Below are 18,902 nucleotides of genomic sequence, written 5' to 3'. Positions count from 1 at the left end.
GAGTGCATGAGCCAGGAGTAACCCCTGTGCATCGCCGGGTGTGACCCCCCCCCAAAAAGAAAACAAAGAACAAAGTATTTATTGTATATTTTATCTCCATATGATGAAGAATAAAGGCTAGGGCTGAAGATTTTTCTCCAGAAATTTGAAAACATTGGCAATGGCAGAGATAGAAAAGGTAGTTCTACCTGATGATAGTTGCATAAGGGAAAGTAGTAATTGCTAAGTAAAATAATCTAGTTTGGTCAGGAAGAAAATAGAGAAATACAACAGAGATGTGATTAAATATCCAGAAGCAAATCCATTTGTATATAAATGTGTAGTATATAGGCATTCACTGTTTCACATATCACAAACTGTGATTTATTTATTTTTTTAATTGAATCACGGTGAGAGATACACAATAAAGCTGCTCATGGTGGGGTTACAGTCATACAATGTTCCAACATCTATCCCTTCACCAAGTGCACATTTCCTACCACCAATGTCTGTAGTTTTCCTCCCACCATCCCTAATCCCCAGCCGTCTGTATGGCAGAAGTTTTCCTAGAAATGGTTTTGCTGGGTCAAATGGGAGCTCAATTTCTAGTTTTTTGAAGGATGCTTTTTGAAGAATTGTTTTCAAAACAGGCTTAACAAGTCGGCATTCCCACCAACAATGAATGAAATTTTCTTTCTCCCTGAATCTGAGCCAACACTGATTGTTCTTTTCATTTTCCAGTCTCTGTGGTATGAAAGTTTTGATTTGCATGTCCCTGATGATTAACTATGTAGACAATTTTTTATTTATATGTCTTTTGGTCATTTGTATTTCTTCTTTGAGAAAGTTTTTGTTCATTTCTTCCCCCCATTTTTTGATGGATTGGATGTTTTTTCTTGTAAAGTTTTATCAGTGCCTTATATATCTTGGTTATTAACCCCTTATCAGATGGGTATTGGGTAAATATTCTTTCCCAGTCTTTGGGCTGTTTTTGTATCTTGGGCATCGATTCTTTTGAGGTGCAGAAGTTTTTTCGTTTAATTTAGTCCCATTTGTTTATCTTTGTTGCCACTTGCTTGGACTGTGGTGTTTCATCCTTGAAGATGTCTTTAGCTTCACTGTCATGGAGAATTCTGCCCACATTTTCCTCCATGTTCCTTATGGAATCAGATGTGAGACTGAAGGATTAATCAATCCATTTTGATCTGATTTTTGTGTCTGGTATGAGAAATAGGTCTGAGGTTAATTTTTTGCATGTAGCTGCCCAGTTTTCCCAGCACCACTTGTTGAAGATTTCCTTGCTCCATTTCATATTTCTTGCTCCTTTGTCAAAGATTAGGTTATCATATATTTGAGGTTCAGTGTCAGAATATTCAACTTGTTCCATTGATCTATGGGTCTGTCTTTACTCTAGTACCATGCTGTTTTAATTACTAGTGCTTTGTAGTACAGTTTGAAGTTGGGAAAGATAGTACCACCCATCTTCTTTTCCCAAGGATTGCTTTAGCTATTCATGGGCATTTATTGTTCCATATGAATTTCACGAGTGTTTGATTTTTTTTTGAAAAATGTCAATGGTATCGTTATAGGGACATTGTACATTGAATCTGTATAACGCTTTGGAGAGTATTGTCATTTTGATGATGTTAGTCCTCCCAATGCATGAGCATGGAATGTGTTTCCATTTCTTTGTGTTCTCTTTTATTTCTTGAAGTAGTGTTTTGTAGCTTTCTTTTTATAGGTCCTTCACTTCTTTAGTTAAGCTGATTCCTAAGTACCTGATTTTCTGACACGTGATTGTGCACATGATTGTTTTTTACTATCCCTTTCTTCTCTTCTATTATTTGTATACAGAAAGACCATGAACTTTTAGATATTGATTTTGTAACTTGCCACTTTAGACTTGTTTCTAGGAGCCTTTTTGTAGATTCTTTAGAATTCTCTAAATACAGTATCATATCATCTGCAATTAGTGAAAGCTTGACTTCTTTCTTTCCTATCTGAATGCCCTTGATATATTTTTCTTGCCTAACTGCTAAGATAAGTACTTCCAGTACTATATTGAATAGGAATGACGAGTGTAGGCCCTCTTGTCTTGTGCCTGATCATGGTAGGGAAGCATTTAGTTTTTCTCTATTGAGAATAATGTTTGCTTCATTTGTGGAGTTTAAAAAAACATAACATAAGACTGGCACCTAAGGATAGTAGATACACAGGACAGGAAGCCTGCCTCATGAACAAAGGGGAGAAGGCAGATAGAATAGGGAAGGGATCACTAAGAAAATGATAGCTTGAGGAACTGGGTGGGATGGGAGATGTGTGCAGAAAGTAGATTAAAGGACCAAACATGATAACCTTTCAGTGTCTGTATTGCAAACCATAATGCCCAAAAGTAGAGAGAGAATATGGGGAATATTGTCTGCCATGGAGGCAGGGGGAGAGTGGGAAACGGGGGGGGGGGGGGGGGGCGGTTATACCGGGGATATTGGTGGTGGGGAATGTGCACTGGTGGAGGAATGGGTCTTTGATCATTGTGTGATTGTAACCCAAACATGAAAGCTTGAAACTATCTCATAGTGATTCAATAAAATTTTTTTAAAAAGAGAGAGAAAATAATGCTTGCTATGGACTTGTGGTAGATGGCTTTGACTATTCTGAGAAAAGTTCCTTCAACTCCCATTTTGTTGAGAGTTTTTATCATGAATGGGTGCTGGATCTTGTCAAATGCTTTCTGTACATCTATTGATATGATCATGTGGTTTTTATCTTTTATCAATATGATGTATTATGTTTAACAGATTTGCCTATATTAAACCATCCTTACATCTCCAGGATGAATCCTACTTGGTCATGATGTATGATTCTCTGGATGAATTGTTGGATTCTACTAGTCAGTATTTTGTTGAGTAATTTTGTATCTGTGCTCATAACGGATATAAGTCTATACTTTTCTTTTTTAATGTTCTCTGTCTGCTTTGGGTGTCAGAATGATATTTCCCTTATAAAAAATGTTTGCGAGTGTTTATGTTTTTTCAGTTTCCTAGAAAAGCTTGAAACAGATTGACAGCAGCTTCTCTTTAAAGGTTTGAAAGAATTCACTAATGAATCTATCGAGGCCTGGGCTTTTATTTTGGGGAATGCTTTTGATTACCATCTAAATTTTCTCCATAGTGATAGATCTGTTCAGGTATTCCAGATGTTACTGTTTTAGCCTTGGGAGGTTATAGGTATCCAAGAATTTATCAATTTTTTAAAAGTTCTCTTGTTTTGTACCATAAAGATACTCAGAGTAACCTCTTAATAATGCTATGGATTTCTGTAATTTTTTTATGTCCCCTTTTTCATTTCTGATTCAGTTTACTAGGGTTCTCTCTCTCTTCTTTGTGAATCTTGCTAGTGGTTTACCAATCTTGTTCATTTCCCAAAGAACCAGCTCTTGGTTTCACTAATCTTTTGGATTGTTTGGGGGTATTCCAGCTCATTGATCTCTGCTCTAAACTTTATCATTTCCTTTTTTCTGCCTGGTTTGTGTCCTTTTTGTTAGTCATTTTCCAAGATCGTAAGCCATGAGGTTAAGTTATTTTTGTTGGCTCTTTCTTCCTTCCTGGTGAATGCTCGCAGAGCTATAAACTTTCCTCTTAACACCGCTTTTACTGGTCCCACAAGTTCTGGTAGCTCTTATCCTCACTTTCATTTGTTTCCAGGAATCTTTTGATTTCTTCTTTGATTTCCTCTCTAAGCCACTGGTCATTCAGTAGCAAGCTGTTTGATTTCCAGGTGTTTGGTTTAATTCCCCATTTTCTATCTGTGATTTACTTCTGTTTTCAGTGCATCATGGTCTGAAAGATTAATTGATACATTTCTGTCTTTTTAATTTTATGTAGGTATGTTTTGTGTCCCAGCATGTGGTCTATCTTGGAGAATGTCCCATATGCACTGGAGAAGAATGTATATTCAGCTTTGGGGGGAATGAAAAGCCATATATATATATAAATATTTTTTGTAGACTATTATATATAATATATAATATTTAGGGCTGGAGCGATAGCACAGCGGGTAGGGCGTTCGCCTTACAAGCAGCCAACATGGCAGACCCGAGTTCGATTCCTCCGCCCCTCTCGGAGAGCCCGGCAAGCTACCGAGAGTATTGGATATGCCAGACACAGTAACAACAAAGTCTCCAATGGAGACGTTACTGGGCCCGCTCGAGCAAATCGACGATCAACGGGAGGGCCTTTACCTTACCTTACCTTATAAAATATTTTATATATTTTATATAAATATTTTTCATAGACTATTATTGTATACAATAATAGTCTACGAAAAAATTTTTTAGAATATATAGATATACATGTATTATATATACACACATGCAGACATATATAAGACAAAAGGTTAATGTCCTTATTTTATAAATAGTCCTTTCAAATCAATAAAGAAAAAAATTACATTAACAGCATTAACAAAGATCAATTTAGAGCTAAAGTCAAAAAGCCATTGGATTTGAAAAGATACCTAACTCAGCTAATTGCCAAAGAAATGCAAATTAAATCAACTGTAAGCTATCTCTCGCCTGCTGTTATATTAGTCTGAGTTAAAATGAATGATAGTTTTAATACTAGTGAGGATGTGGGGAGATGGACTCTCATATACTATTGATGGATGTAAATTAGTATAATCATTTAGAAACTAAATTTAGAAATATTGATCCAAATTTAAATGGACATAGTCATTGATCTATCAACTTTTACCCTTTCTCAACCTATTATAGGAGACATGCTATCATAGGTACACTTACAGTTATGATATTTTCCCCAGGTTGTGAACTATCTTTTTGTTTGTTTGCTGCAGTATTTGTGTGTGTGATAATAAAAATAGAAATCCTAAATATTAGTGCTATCAGAGTGTAGAACATTTCTATCTTAATGACCTTAGTATTATGCATTGTTAGCTGGTACTGTGCACACCTTTGTTAAATGAATAAGTAAAATGAATTGTAATTCACTTGTGAATTTGAACTAATTTTAAAAGAAAAGTGAACCAAATTGCAGATCACTGGATGGTTCCTCTCTTATATACACAAACTTATTTATATACTATATGTCATATGTCTTAAGAAAAAGGAAAGTACAGTATATCTTTTGGTTATCTCAGGTTTATGTAAGAAACAGTGACATTAATACTTTCTTTTACATGATCTTATTTTTGTTTCTCCTCACCCCCACTCCCCAATGGTGACTATGTTTATAACTTTATAACTTAAAACTACAATTGTATTTTCTCTGTCATATTTCAGTTCATCAACTCTTTATTTTTGTAGGTAGGGGCTCCTTCCTGCAATTTTCAGATAACCACTTGGGTAGGTCCAAATGAAGGCTTCAAGTTACACAATGAGAAGTTAGTGAGAAGTTGTGATGAGCAAGGTCTGCACTCCAAAGAGTCCTAACCTTGAAGTTTAATGTTCTCTGGTTGCCATCTTTAAATTGTTTCTTTTGGGGACCACACATAGCCTTGATTGGGGCTTTTTCCTGGCTCTGTGCTCAGTGTTCTCTCTTGGTAGTGCACAGGGGACCATATATACAGTACCTAGTTCTGAACTGGGGTTAGCCCTTTTCAAGGCAAGTGCCTTCATCATTGAATTATCTCTCCAGCCCTTTGCCACCAACTCTTGGTGCAAAGGATTTATAGCAGTAAACCAACTTTCTATTTTCACTGAATATGTATTCTAATGTAGATAAGCATATGGTAAACAAACATTTACCATTGATAGATATTTTAAAACAAAAGAGTAAACAGAGTAGCTAAATTTTTCATCATTGTAGGTTATGATATTTCAGAAGTGACCTGTGTGGAGTATGGAGTAAGCCTTATAAGTATAATCAGGTGGATGATGTGTATATATAGGTCATAAGATCCAAAGAGGACCACGCTATGATTTAGTTACCAGTACAGCATTCAAGGTCAGAGCATGAAGTGAAAGATATGTAGTCTATAGGAAGTAGAGATTGTATTTTACATAATGATAATTTGGTAAAAAAGACTTAAGTTTTTATATGATATGAAGATACTTGAAGTTTTGAACAACAGAAAACATTAGAACCTGACTTAATTTTCATCTAGAAATGACCATATGAGATTTGCAGAAAAGGTAATGATGATTTGAACGTTCATGATAGTAGTATTGTTGGGGAGAAGTGGAGAGGTTCTGTTCTTGGTAGAAGTAACTAATTACCTCAGAACCACGGTCACAGTCACGGTCCTCCCTTTATTCATCGATTTGTTCGAGCGGGCCCAGTAACATCTCCATCATGAGACTTGTTCAATACTTCATGGTTAGCTTGCCAGGCTCTCCGAGAGGGGAGGAAGAATCGAACTCAGGTTGGCTGCATGCAAGGCAAACGCCCTCAGAACCATAAGAAGAAAAAAAAGTTTGCTAAAGACACCAAGTGAGAAGAGGGATAGAATTGTGGACCATTGGTGAAGGGATACTGTCACCTTTGGTAGACATGGAGTTGAAACATCAAAATGACTTATATTGTGTTATCAAAGGCTTTTTAAGCCGTGCTGTCTGAATAAATAAGTAATAATAATGATAAAATAATTTGCTAACAAGAGCTATAGAAAAGAGTAAGGATTTGAATCTGGCAAGGACTTAAAAAACATTTCATTTTTTTTTTTTTCATTTCATCATCCTGTTATTCGTCGATTGCCTCGAGCAGGCCCCAGTAACGTCTCTTTCATCCTAGCCCTGAGATTATATTCAAGGCTATTTAGGAGAATGAGACCCATCATTGTTACTGGTATTTGGCATATTTGGTATGCCACGGGGAGTTTGCCAGACTCTGCCCTGTGGGAAGGCTACATTCGATAGCCTGCAAGTTTGTCCAAAGTAGGAATGAGACAATAAGATGTCATAAAAAAGTTCTGATAAGATGTCGCAAATGCGGCCGCGCGGTTCCGGGATCTGGGTTTTATAGTCTCTGAGTCTTGGCCGCTGATGGGATTACACGGCGCCAGGGGGCCAGGTGGTGGGTGTGACCCCCATCAGCATCAAAAAAACCTGATCTGGCATGTGAGAATGGACTCCCTTTAAGTGAGATATAACTTTTGACAATGTTCGTGAGAAGTTAGACTCGATCTCTTATGTCTGAAAGAAGTGCCAAATAATTTTTCAAAATTATATTGAACTTTAATTAAACCTATAATCCTATAGTAGATTTATTGTATATTTACTTTTACATGTACTCTTTCAAGTGTACTTAACTTGAATACACCTTACTACTGAAAGTATATTGTCCTTCAATTTCCTCATAGTTTTACTGACATAATTTAGCTACTCCAAAATTTTAGGAGAGGAGTTAGTAAAACTTGTATTTTAGAATTTTATAGGTGTGAGCAGAAGTAAACTTTATGTAAAATCTCAATAATACCATGTATTAGTCTTTCGTTAAAAATTTGAATTCAATCACTAGAGATTTTGATGAATTTTTATACAAGTTTCCAAATATTATTACGTACTTGTGGCTCTTTCTGTGAAAAATATATGAAGAAGTAAAGGTCACTCACATATCTTCTCATTTCGGATTATAAAGGCTCTCAAGTTTTTGTATTACCTCAAGTTAAGATTATTTTCAGGTGCTTCATTGCATGTACAAATGATAGATTCTTAAATATATATTCAGCAGGTATCATATATCAGTAAATAGACACACATATTAAGACAATGACACTTCTAGTAAATTTTATTCAGTTTCTAGTACATTTTTTTCTACAAACTTTGTAATTCATTTAAATCACACTTTATACCTCAAATCATACTTGGTCAAAAAAATATATAGGTAAGTGTCTATTTTATACTTTTAAATTTCACTTACGATGTTTTCTGTGACTACAATTATGCTTTTCATTTAGTCACTGTTGATAGTGACTAAGTATTACTCTTTATATATCTAGTTAATGTTGTGAATTTAGTCATAGTGATGGTATTATACTTGTAGTCATTCATCTATTTATTTTTATTCTTATTCATTGTTTTTAACAAACATGTGCTTATAATAGCTTTCATTTTGCTCCAAGTCAAAATTGTGAAATTTTATAAAATAATTCATGTCTAAGGAACTCATGATTCTGAGTTATAAAATCAGAATCCTGATTTTATAAGCTGTGAAATCCATCTGAAATGGAACCAAGTGTCCATATTTTTTTTAAAGTTCCAATGGAAATCTGCTCTGCAGTTAGGTTAGTAATCACAAACTCTGATAAATATATTCTTCTCTGAAAAAATATAAGGGTGAATGCTAAAAAAAAGTCTCTGTTTACAAAGAAATCAGAGTTAAGAGAGTGAGACAAACAAGTAAATTAGGAGTGTAATCAGAATAGTGTGATTAAGTGCTAGAGTAGGGGTAAGCAGTTCTCTTCCCACTTAGAACTAATATATACAATGGCCCGGTGTTAAGTCTACTGATGGACTGTGAAACACACAAAGGAAATTCTTCATTCACTAAATACCCCACGTTGTGATTGAGTCCATATTTTCTGTTCACTCTACTTTATGCCTTAATCAAATGAATTAACCATAGGAGATTCAAACTCAGGAAATGGAAAAGCAAAGGGCCTGTTTCTATTTCAGGAAACAAGATCTTGCTGAAGAGAAAGATAAAAGATTGCAAAATAGTGAATTCCTCAAGGTCTCAAGAATATTTTCCTTCCTATGGCCTAACTCCAAATCCAGCACATGGATAGGCAATGGACTTGGTGTCTTCTTTTTATTTCTTTTTCCTTATTGACTCCTAAGTACGTCTCCCTATGTGGTATCTGCATGGGAACTCTGTTCCTCGGGTGACAAATGGTTTTCATGCACTGTAGCACTGTCCTCCCGTTGTTCATTGATTTGCTTGAGTGGGCGCAGTAGCGTTTCCATTCGTCCCTGTCACGTGCTAGTGTAGCCCGATGACATATTGGGGGCTCTTTTAGGGTCAGGGGAATGAGGACCATCATTGTTACCTTTTTTGGCATATCGAGTATGCCACGGGGAGCTTGCCAGGCTCTGCCGTGTGGGTGGGATACTCTCGGTAGCTTGCCGGGCTCTCTGAGAGGGATGGGGGCTTTTGGGGCAGTCTCTAATCACCTTTTACAGGTGTTCCCAGTCAGGCATATATGTGGGCATGATAATCTTAGTAGCCTGCCGGGTTCTCTGAGGGTGAGAATTAGAGAGTAAGAGGTCGCGCGGCCGCAAATGCGGCTGCGCGCTTTCAGTAGCTTGGTTCTATAGTGTCTGGATCCTGGCTGTTGATGGGGTTACACGGCAGTTGGTGTATGTAACTGTCTAGCTACTGGAACGTTGGGGATCTGGGTGGAGGAGGCCCAGTCCCGATCTGAGCAGGCTTGGAGATCTCAGCCCTGAATCCCGCACACCTGGGTTCCTCTGCCAGTTCCTTCATGCGTGAGACTCGTCCAAGTGTGTGGAGAGTGGTCTCAGCATGGCTTTGTCTGGGTCCTGGAGGTCTTCAGCTGCTGGGGCTCTGCTCAGGGCGGAGAGGGAAACTCAACCTGCCCTCCTCCAAGGGGCCCCGGTGAGGACAGCCAGGCACGGGGGCAGGAGACTCGGCCTTGTTCTCTTCTGGGAGCTTGGTGATTTTCATGAGAAAATCTATTATTTTTTTATTCTTCAAGTTTGTTTCTTTTCATTCTTTTTTTTAAAAAATTTTATTTTTAACATTGTTCACAATGATTTATTACATTCAATATTCCAACACTAATCCCACCACCATTACACCTTCCCACCACCACTATTCCCAGTTTTTCCAACCAACACCCAAGACTGCCCCGTTGTATTGCTTGTCATGGAGAAAATCTACTTTTTATTCCCTCACATGCAGTGGACATCTGTTGATGATCTAAACATTCTAATTAAAAAAAAAACTGCTTAAACCTTGATATTAGGAGGGGTTTTATTGTCTTTCTCTATTGCTTTAGGTATTCTAATTTTCATTACCCATATGCTATTTTGTATCTTTTTGTTATTTTTTAATAACTTTTAAAAATAAATTTTATTTATTTATTTTTGCTTTTTTGGTCACACCCCACGATGTTCAGGAATTATTTCTGGCTCTGCATTAGGGAATTACTGCTGGCAGTGCTCGGGGGACCAATTGGGATGCCAGGGATTGAACCTTAATCGGTCGTGTGCAAGGCCAACACCCTACCTGCTGTACTATCACTCCAGCCCAGTTTTTAATAACATTTACACAATATGCATTCTCATAATTTTTATAAATTGAAATCATAAAAATACTATATAAAGGAAAATTGGTTTTGGAAATCTAACCTGTCTAAAACAAGGGAGAATATTTGTCTTTGATCCCCAGAGCAGCATCAAAAACCCTCACAAAAACCTGTTGTAGTTCCTCATCACCTTCTTGACCCACAGTTGGAGGTTGACTTGGCCAGATCTAGATATTTCTTCCAGGAAACCCTTTGTATATAATCCTGGTTAGAAGTCCCTAAATTAAAGTAAGGTGCAGCCAAAGAAAGCTTTATCCATGGGAATTGTATTATTTTCAGGACCATTAATTCATCAATATAAAGGAAAATACTTCTTTCTCCATAACTTTATGATATTAGCAAGGCCACCAATCTTAAAATGCTTATCTGAGCACAGTACCTTTAGTTTGCTTGCTGATTTCACATACAATGTAAATGAACATATTTAATGTAAATACTAATTTGTAACTTGTAATATTGCACTGTAGCACTGTAGTCCAATCATTGATTTGCTCAAGCGGTCACCAGTAACATCTCCATTGTGAGACTTGTTTTTGGCATATTGAATACATCACGGGAAGCTTGCCAGGCTCTGCTGTGCGGGTGGGATACTCTCTGTTGCTTGTCAGGCTCTCCGAGAGGAATGGAGGAATTGAACCCAGGTAGACTACATGCAAGGCAAATGCCTTACCCACTGTGCTATCGCTCCAGCCCAATTTGCAGTATTATTACATAAAATATTTACTTATGTGAAAATTTAAAAATAGTCAGGAATTTTACATTTTTTAAATAATTGGCCAAATAAATTATAAACTATAGTTTTGCTATAGGAAGTAGTAAGTTTAACTGGTAAACTATCTGCCATTCTTTGTCATAGAATATCAAGTAATGCTATTGTTTATATTAAAACACTTCTGGTGGTTTCAGGCTTTGTAAAATTTTAACATTTGGTACTTTAATTCCTTTTTTTAAATATGTTCATTGAAAATACTAAGCAAGATTTTTCAAGTTCTTTGCCCTTTTTCTTTTATAAATTTAGTTACTATATAGCTACCATGGTGAATTTAGTGTTGTATGAACCCTTACATCCCTATATGAAAAAGATGCTTGAATTTCTGTGTTTATGGCAACATTATTCATAATAGCCAAGACATTTGATCAATTAAAGGCCTATCTACAATTTAGTAGATAATGAAACAGTGGCATATATCATTGAATGTTCAATGAACTATTGTTTTGCCACTAAGAAGGCTTAAATCACAGCTCTTAACAAAAATGGATAGCACTTAAATTATGTTTCAAAAACACAAGACAATGAAAGGGAATTATGTCATTGTAACTCATATGTATGATATAAATATCCAAAGTAAAAGAACTAGCAAAAACAACAAAACTAACTCTTAGATCTTGTGAAAACTGTGGTGGTTCCTGGAGGAAAGAAAAAAGATGGAAGAATAGGAGGTTATTTTGATAGAGGGATTAGAATTTAAGTGGTAGTTGTATTGAATCATATACGAAATGGTGGTGTAAAGCTACACAGGTCAAATTGTATAGTATTATAAATGTGGTTAATAAAACTACGAAGAAAAATTCATTTTTTTCTCAACTATGCCATAAATTGCCTAATGAAAACTGTTATTTTTACCTTTGAGAGGGTAGGGGCTTGTTAATTATTGAACGTATGGGTAATGAATAGCTGCATCCTCAATGTATACCTTAAGAAATGGAGATTCTACTATGAAATGCCAAAACTGCTAAGCTATTACTATGTTGCTAATGTTTCACTGTGTATTAGAGGTAACATTAAGAAAAGAGTTAAATTATTAAATTAGATTGAGTCATGTGCTCCATGAATGTGTTCTCTTTCTGCATCCAAGTGCATGTACTCAGAGGAGGTGGGACCAAGATGACATATTAGGAGAGCAATTCCATATCAGGGAGATGCAGAGAGCAGGGTAGTTGAGGAATGGAAACCTAAGACAGAAAATTTGCAGTCCAGACTTCTAAAGCTTTCCCCTTTCAAAACCAGATTGGGAGGCAAGACTTGGAGCAGGTAACGTGTCCTGCTACAACAGGCACAGAACTGTAGCCACCAGCAGGGAAGCAACAGGTTGCTGGCAGAGCATGGCAGGGAGACAGCTCCGAGCCAAAGGCTAATAGAAGTCACTCCTTTCCCCACATTACTTCTGCTGAGTAAAGGCATGTATCCAGAGTCAGGAAATTTTTCTCTAAGGCTTGGAAAACTGGTTCTAGTGTGCCCTGTTGCCCAAATTTGAGGATTCTGACAACAAAAACATGATGAGGCACCAATAACAGCGAACACTGGGAGGCAGCACTGATCTGTACTGCAAATTCCCACTTATAGTTGAAAGTAGTGCAAAATCAGTCCCATAGGTTCTACATGGAATTGATGCATGGCTGAAACGTAGACCGCTTTCCAGACCTATATAAAACCACTTTATGGTGTGCTCACAGCACACCAGACATAATGAAGAAGCTCAATACTAACCTGCATTGATGGGCTAAGACTAAAGCTTGAGATGGTCTTCAAGCACACAACAGCTCCCTAACCTCCCAGATGAAGACTTCGAGAGTGATAGTGGTAAAAATGTTCACTGAATTGAGAAATGAAACAGAAGAGATCTCTAACAAGACAGGATTAAGTATGAGAGCATGAGTAAACCTCAATGGAAGTCTCTGAACTCAAGAACTTTATATTGAATTAAAAACTATACTATTTGGTTCAGTGATGGCATAATAAAAACTAAGGAATGAATGTTAGGAAAAGATTCGTGAAATCATCAACTAATAAGTGAAACAGAATTAAGAAAAATGATTAAAAGGGATCTATTGGACAGCTATAGGAGTTAACATCCCCATCATAGGAGTTCTAAAAATAGAGATTAGGGAAGAGTATTGTTTGAAGAAATTCTAGCTAAGAACTTACCCAATCTGAGAATCAAGTCATGTATCCAGATCCAGATACAAGAAACTCAAGAAAGAGTTCAAGAAATCTAAGAATTCTACAACAATGAGATATCATCTTACACCTCAGAGACTGGCACAGACCCAAAAGAACAAGAGCAACCAGTGCTGGAGCAGATTCAGGGAGAAAGGGAATCTCATTTGTTGTGGGTGGGAATGTTCACTTGTCCAGCCTTTTTTGGAAAATAATAGGGACATTCCTCAAAAAAACTAGAAATTGAGCCCCCATTTTACCCAGCAATACCACTTCTGGGAATATACCCTTAGAGAAGGTAAACACACAGCAGAAACTTCATCTGTATTTTGATGTTCATTGCTGCACTATTCACAGTAGCTAGAATCTGAAAACAACACAAGTGCCTGAGAACAGATGACTTAATAAAGAAACTATGGTACATACACATAATGGAATACTATTCAACTGTTAGAAAGAATGAAGTACTGAAATTTGCTTATAAATGGATTGACATGGAGTGAATCATGTTGAGTGAAATGAGTCAAATGGGGAGGGACAGATATAGAATGACTATATTCATTTGAGGGATATAAAATATATATGTAGTATGATATACTATCTAATATCCAAGATGAAAGTAAACAGGGGCCAGGAGGAGGTCAATGGTTGAAAGCTGTCCACAGAGTGTGGGGGGTGAAGGGTACAGGTAGAGGGATGTACCTGATAACCTCTTATTATCTGTATTGCAAACCATAAGGCCAAAAGGAAAGAGAGACAGAGAGAGACAGATAGAGAGAAGTGCCTGCCATGGTGGCAGGTGGTAGGATGGGACAGGAGGGGAAACTGGAACCATTGGTTGTGGGAAAAGTACACTGGTGAAGGAATAGGTGTTGGAATATTATGTAATTGAAACCCAATCATGAACAACTTTGTAAATGTGTATATCACTGTGATTCAACACAATCACAACAACCATCCTGTTATTCGTCGATTGCCTCTAGCAGGCCCCAGTAACGTCTTCTTCGTCCTAGCCCTGAGATTTTTTTTAAAAAGTGCCATATTCAAGGCTTTTTCAGTGTTAGGAGAATGAGACCCTTCATTGTTACTGGTATTTGACATATTGGGTACGCCACGGGGAGTTTTCCAGACTCTGCCGTGTGGGCAGGTTACATTCGGTAGCCTGCCACTGTGATTCGATTAAAAATAAATAATAAATAAATAAATAGTAAAGTAAGTAAAGGCCCTCCCGTTGATCACGATTTGCTCGAGTGGGCCCAGTAATGTCTCCATTGGAGACTTTGTTGTTACTGTGTTTGGCATATCGAATACGTCACGGGGAGCTTGCCAGGCTCTGCTGCCATGCAGGCGAGATACTCTCGGTAGCTTGCCAGGCTAGGAAAAAATGTCGGGGTCCTGGCCAGTTGACTCCGGCACACTGGCGTACGATCCTCCAGAGTCGCTGGACTTACTCCCTACAGGAGAGGGAGTGGGCAGGAGGGAAACCTCTGCCCTGGCCCTCTGCTCACCACGGACTCCTGCCACCCCAGAGAAAGAACCACACAGAGGGGGAAATGCTGGTGGTCAGTCAGCAATCCGTTTATTAGCTCTTACACAGGTGTTTTTATACATACATTTCAGGGGACAATCCATGTGTTTCACATTTACTCTCAGGCTCAGTACAGATGTTAGTTAACGATTTACATCTCCCACTCTCAGGGACCCTTGTATCAGCTTAGGCAAATGGTAATTGTTATGTCCCTCATCCTCAACCAGAGTTCCGATGTGTGTGGAGTGCTGGAGCAAGCCCCTGGCCCCTGTAAACAGGGCCAGCTCTGTTTTCAGGGCCAGGGGATTTGGTCAAAGTCTCAGACTGGCTGCTGAGACCCCACCAAAAAAAAAGTTTAGCTAAAGTATTAAGTTCTGTTTTTTAAGCTACAGAATATGTGGTATTATGTTACAGAAGAAATGAGAAACTAATAAATGGTTAAATATCGTTTAGCAAAAAAAAAAAATTATCCTCTCACGAACTTAATGTTGGATCAAAATGTGGAAAATGCTAATAAAGTATTTACCCTAATATTTGAAAATAATATGCAAAAATGTGATTATGAAATTATCTTTTTATAACAGCTTTGTTTTGAATACTCTGTCCTAAAATATATTTTTAGTTCCTCAGTGTTTAATCTTGATTAATTATAATTGAGAACCACACATGCATCTTCTTTAAATAAACTAGAAGGAAGGAAAGAAAGAAAGAAAGAAAGAAAGAAAGAAAGAAAGAAAGAAAGAAAGAAAGAAAGAAAGAAGGAAAGAAAGGAAGAAAGAAAGAATTCCAAGAGTTCCAAAGAACTACCAGGAGTGATACCTGAGTGCAGAACCCGGTGTAAGCCCTGCGCACCCCAAATAAAGTCTTCTTTGAAGACTAAGACGCCCTGCTTGGAGTAAGTTAGATAGCAAGAGCATAAAATATGGTAAAGGAAGGGAAGTACAATGGAATCTTTTATAAGTCACTTAGGTATCACTTGCTTTGAATTTATAGGAGATGTAAATTCAGAAATTCAAAAGTAAACTTCAAAATAATCTCAGAACAAGCATACTTAAACACAACCAAAAAATGAAAATGGAACCTGATTACTAAAAAAGTAGTCTTGAAATCTAAGTGCAGGAGCTGGAAATAAAAGAAGCCTAAAGAAGCAAAGACGAACTTCACATATACTCAAAATTCCTATGAAATGGTGGAAGTAAGGAAGAGAGTGATAATACATGGCTAAAAAACTTGCCTTGCATGTGGCCAACCCAGGCTTAATCACTGCCACCCCAGATGCTTCTCTCTGCAGTGCCAGGAGTGATGCCTAAGCATAGAGCCAGGAGTAGACACTGAGTATTACCAGATATGACACAAAAAAAGTGGCAATAGATGCCTTTATTTCAATAATTTGTCTGAATTTTAATGGCCCTAACTCACCAGTCAAAAAGCATAGAGTGGCCAGATGGAATAGAAAACTAAACCTAGTCCTCTGCTTACAAAATACCCGCTTGAACTGTCATAAGCAAAAGCTGGAGAAAAGGGCTCAAAAACATTTATATAGCCAAATAATAGCCTAAAAAAGCTGAATGGTCATGCTTATATAAAACAAAATAGACTAAATTAAAATGATGATAAGGAATCAGAATGTATACTATGATCAAGGAAATGTATATTATGATCTTTTGATCAAAACTTAACACTCATTTGCATTTTATACAACAGCGTACCAAAATATATAAAGAAAAGTAAGCAAAATTAGGGGAATAATAAAATATAGAATAGAATTCAATGAAGTAGAAAAAATACAAAAGATCAATTCTATATAATATGACACCAACACATCTATATCGAATAATATAAGAATGAAAGCCTTTCATTTATGATCAGGCACAGGACAAGATTGTCCACTTTTTCCACTATTATGCAATATAGTATTGAAAGTTTTTGCTGCAACAATTAGTCAAGAAAGAGAAAAAATGAATTCTGATTAGAAAAGACAAAGTTGTACTATCGCCATTTGCAGACGACATAGTATTATAAATAGAAAGTCCTAATATGAAACAATAAATTAATTCAATCAAATGGCAGGCTTACAAACTCAATACCAAGAGATCTGTTGCATTTTATATGATAACAATGAGGCAAGAGAGATAAATCATTAAGACAGTCCCATTTGCAGTTATGTCCCCCAAAATCAAGTACCTGTGAATCAGCATAACAAAGGAGGTAAAAAGTAATTAATCAAAAATACAAATTACTATAGAGGGCCAGAAAGATGGTACAGTAACTAGTGCATTTGCCTTGCATGCAGCCAACCTGAGTTTGATCCCTGGCATCCCAAATGGTTCCTCAACCACCACATGGAGTAATTCCTGAGTGCAGAGCCAGGAATAACTTCTGAGCATCGCCAGATGTGACACCCCCCCACTAATATGCATACATGCATATATACAGATATACATATATATACATATGTGTGTATATATTACTGTCAAATGAAATAGGAGAAAATGGAACTTTTTCTTGATATTTGAGGAAAAGCTTTTAAGCCATTCACCAGTGAGTGTAATGTTAATGGTGAGTTTTCAGATGTAGCATTATTGTGTTGAGGTATTTTTCTTCTGTCTCTATTATTTTTAATTGTGAAAAAGTATCAATTTGTCATTGTCAGATGATTTTTCTGCATCAATTGATAAGATCATGTGATTCCCCCCCCCCATTCATTCAGTTAATGTGATACATTATATCAGTCCTTTTGAATTTATTGAACTCTTTCTATTGTGGTATTTAAACCCTATTTGGTCTTAGTAACCCTTTTACTATTCTGCTGAACTGATTTGCCAGCATTTTGTTGAATATTTGTATGATTGTTTTCATAGAAATATTTTCCAAAATTTTCTTGCAATATTTTTTAGGTTTCAGGGAGAACTAGCTGTATAAAGTATTTTGGAAATTCATCCATAAAGCAAGAAATCTGGATCTGTACTTTTCATTCTTTAATGAAGTAAAATAATTTTACTGAGGAAGGATAACTAATTCTAAGGAGAAGGTGTGATATAAGAAAGAGAAAAAGAGATGAAAGTTCAGAAAGTTAAAAAAAAATTACAACCTAAAGAAGGACATGGACAAACCTGGGTGAAGGGTTGTAAAATAAAGATTCTGCCCCTAGTTTTCAGATGCAGGTGGCCCTAGAGTAGTGCCAGTCCTTTCTTGATGCGTAGATTTTTTTTTCAACCGATCCAAGCCTTTTGTTTACTTGTTATAAGTTTATTCACATTGACTGTTACTTCTTGAGTCAATTTTAGTTGTATATATTTTTCTAGGATTTTAACTAGTAGTGTTTGTGTAATGTTATTTTATTACAATTTTAGTTTCTGTTTGATAAATAATGGTAATGTTGAAAATCTTTTCCTATCAAATTTTTGCCCTTTAAAGGGCAATAAATTTGGGTGCAGGACTTCATTTTAAGTAGATACTTCCTTATATATTCTGAATTATATGGAGAGCCATATCAGAGCTCTACTTTATTATTTCATTGTCTACTACTAAGTATACTACCCATTTTGAATTATACTGTATAGAATAACAGTTGAAATTCCTCTTTTTTTGTGTTCTTCCTTTCATTGAAAATACTATTTTACTCAACTAAATTAACTTGACTATTCAACTTTAATCTAATTGCCTATATAACTGCAGATAGTTTTTAATATGTTTAAATCTAGGGAAATCTATAATTTGGTGCATCAGTATGTATCTTTCTATGACATTCACCTTTTTCACAACATACAGTGTTCTCCTTTTGGCCTAGTTATTTTCCTTTCAATTTTATTTCATCATTTTCTACACTTTCATACTATCCATAGGTTGTTTCTTTTCACAGCCTTAGTTTTAATTGTTGTTTTTCAAAGGTGTGTGTGTGTGTGTGTGTGTGTGTGTTTCAGTAGACATATATTGTTAGGTCTTGCTGATGTTGTTGTAATTTTATGTGTGTATCAGTCTGAATATTATGTTGTTTAGTATATTTACATTTAATAAAATTATTGATATATTTGTAAGTAGCATGTACCATTTTGCTATTTTTAATCTTTGTACTATTTTAATCTTCCTGTTCTTTTACTTTTTGTTAAGCAATGGTTTTTAGACTTTAATTCTTTTTTATATTTTTTACTTTATTTCTTTGCATTTTTTGAT

At 36.3% G+C, this 18,902-nt stretch overlaps 1 protein-coding gene across 5 annotated transcripts in view; it reads left to right on the top strand.

Moving 5' to 3' along the window:
- METTL15 (methyltransferase 15, mitochondrial 12S rRNA N4-cytidine) overlaps positions 1-18,902 on the top strand; it is a 231,798-nt gene that overhangs the window by 210,738 nt on the left and 2,158 nt on the right. The window lies entirely within an intron of this gene.

Source organism: Sorex fumeus, unplaced genomic scaffold, assembly GCF_029834395.1.
Source record: "Sorex fumeus unplaced genomic scaffold, SorFum_2.1 ptg000007l, whole genome shotgun sequence".
Classification (NCBI taxonomy): Eukaryota; Metazoa; Chordata; class Mammalia; order Eulipotyphla; family Soricidae; genus Sorex; species Sorex fumeus.
Note: the sequence above shows the minus strand (reverse complement) of the source record. Positions and strands in the feature narration are given on the sequence as shown.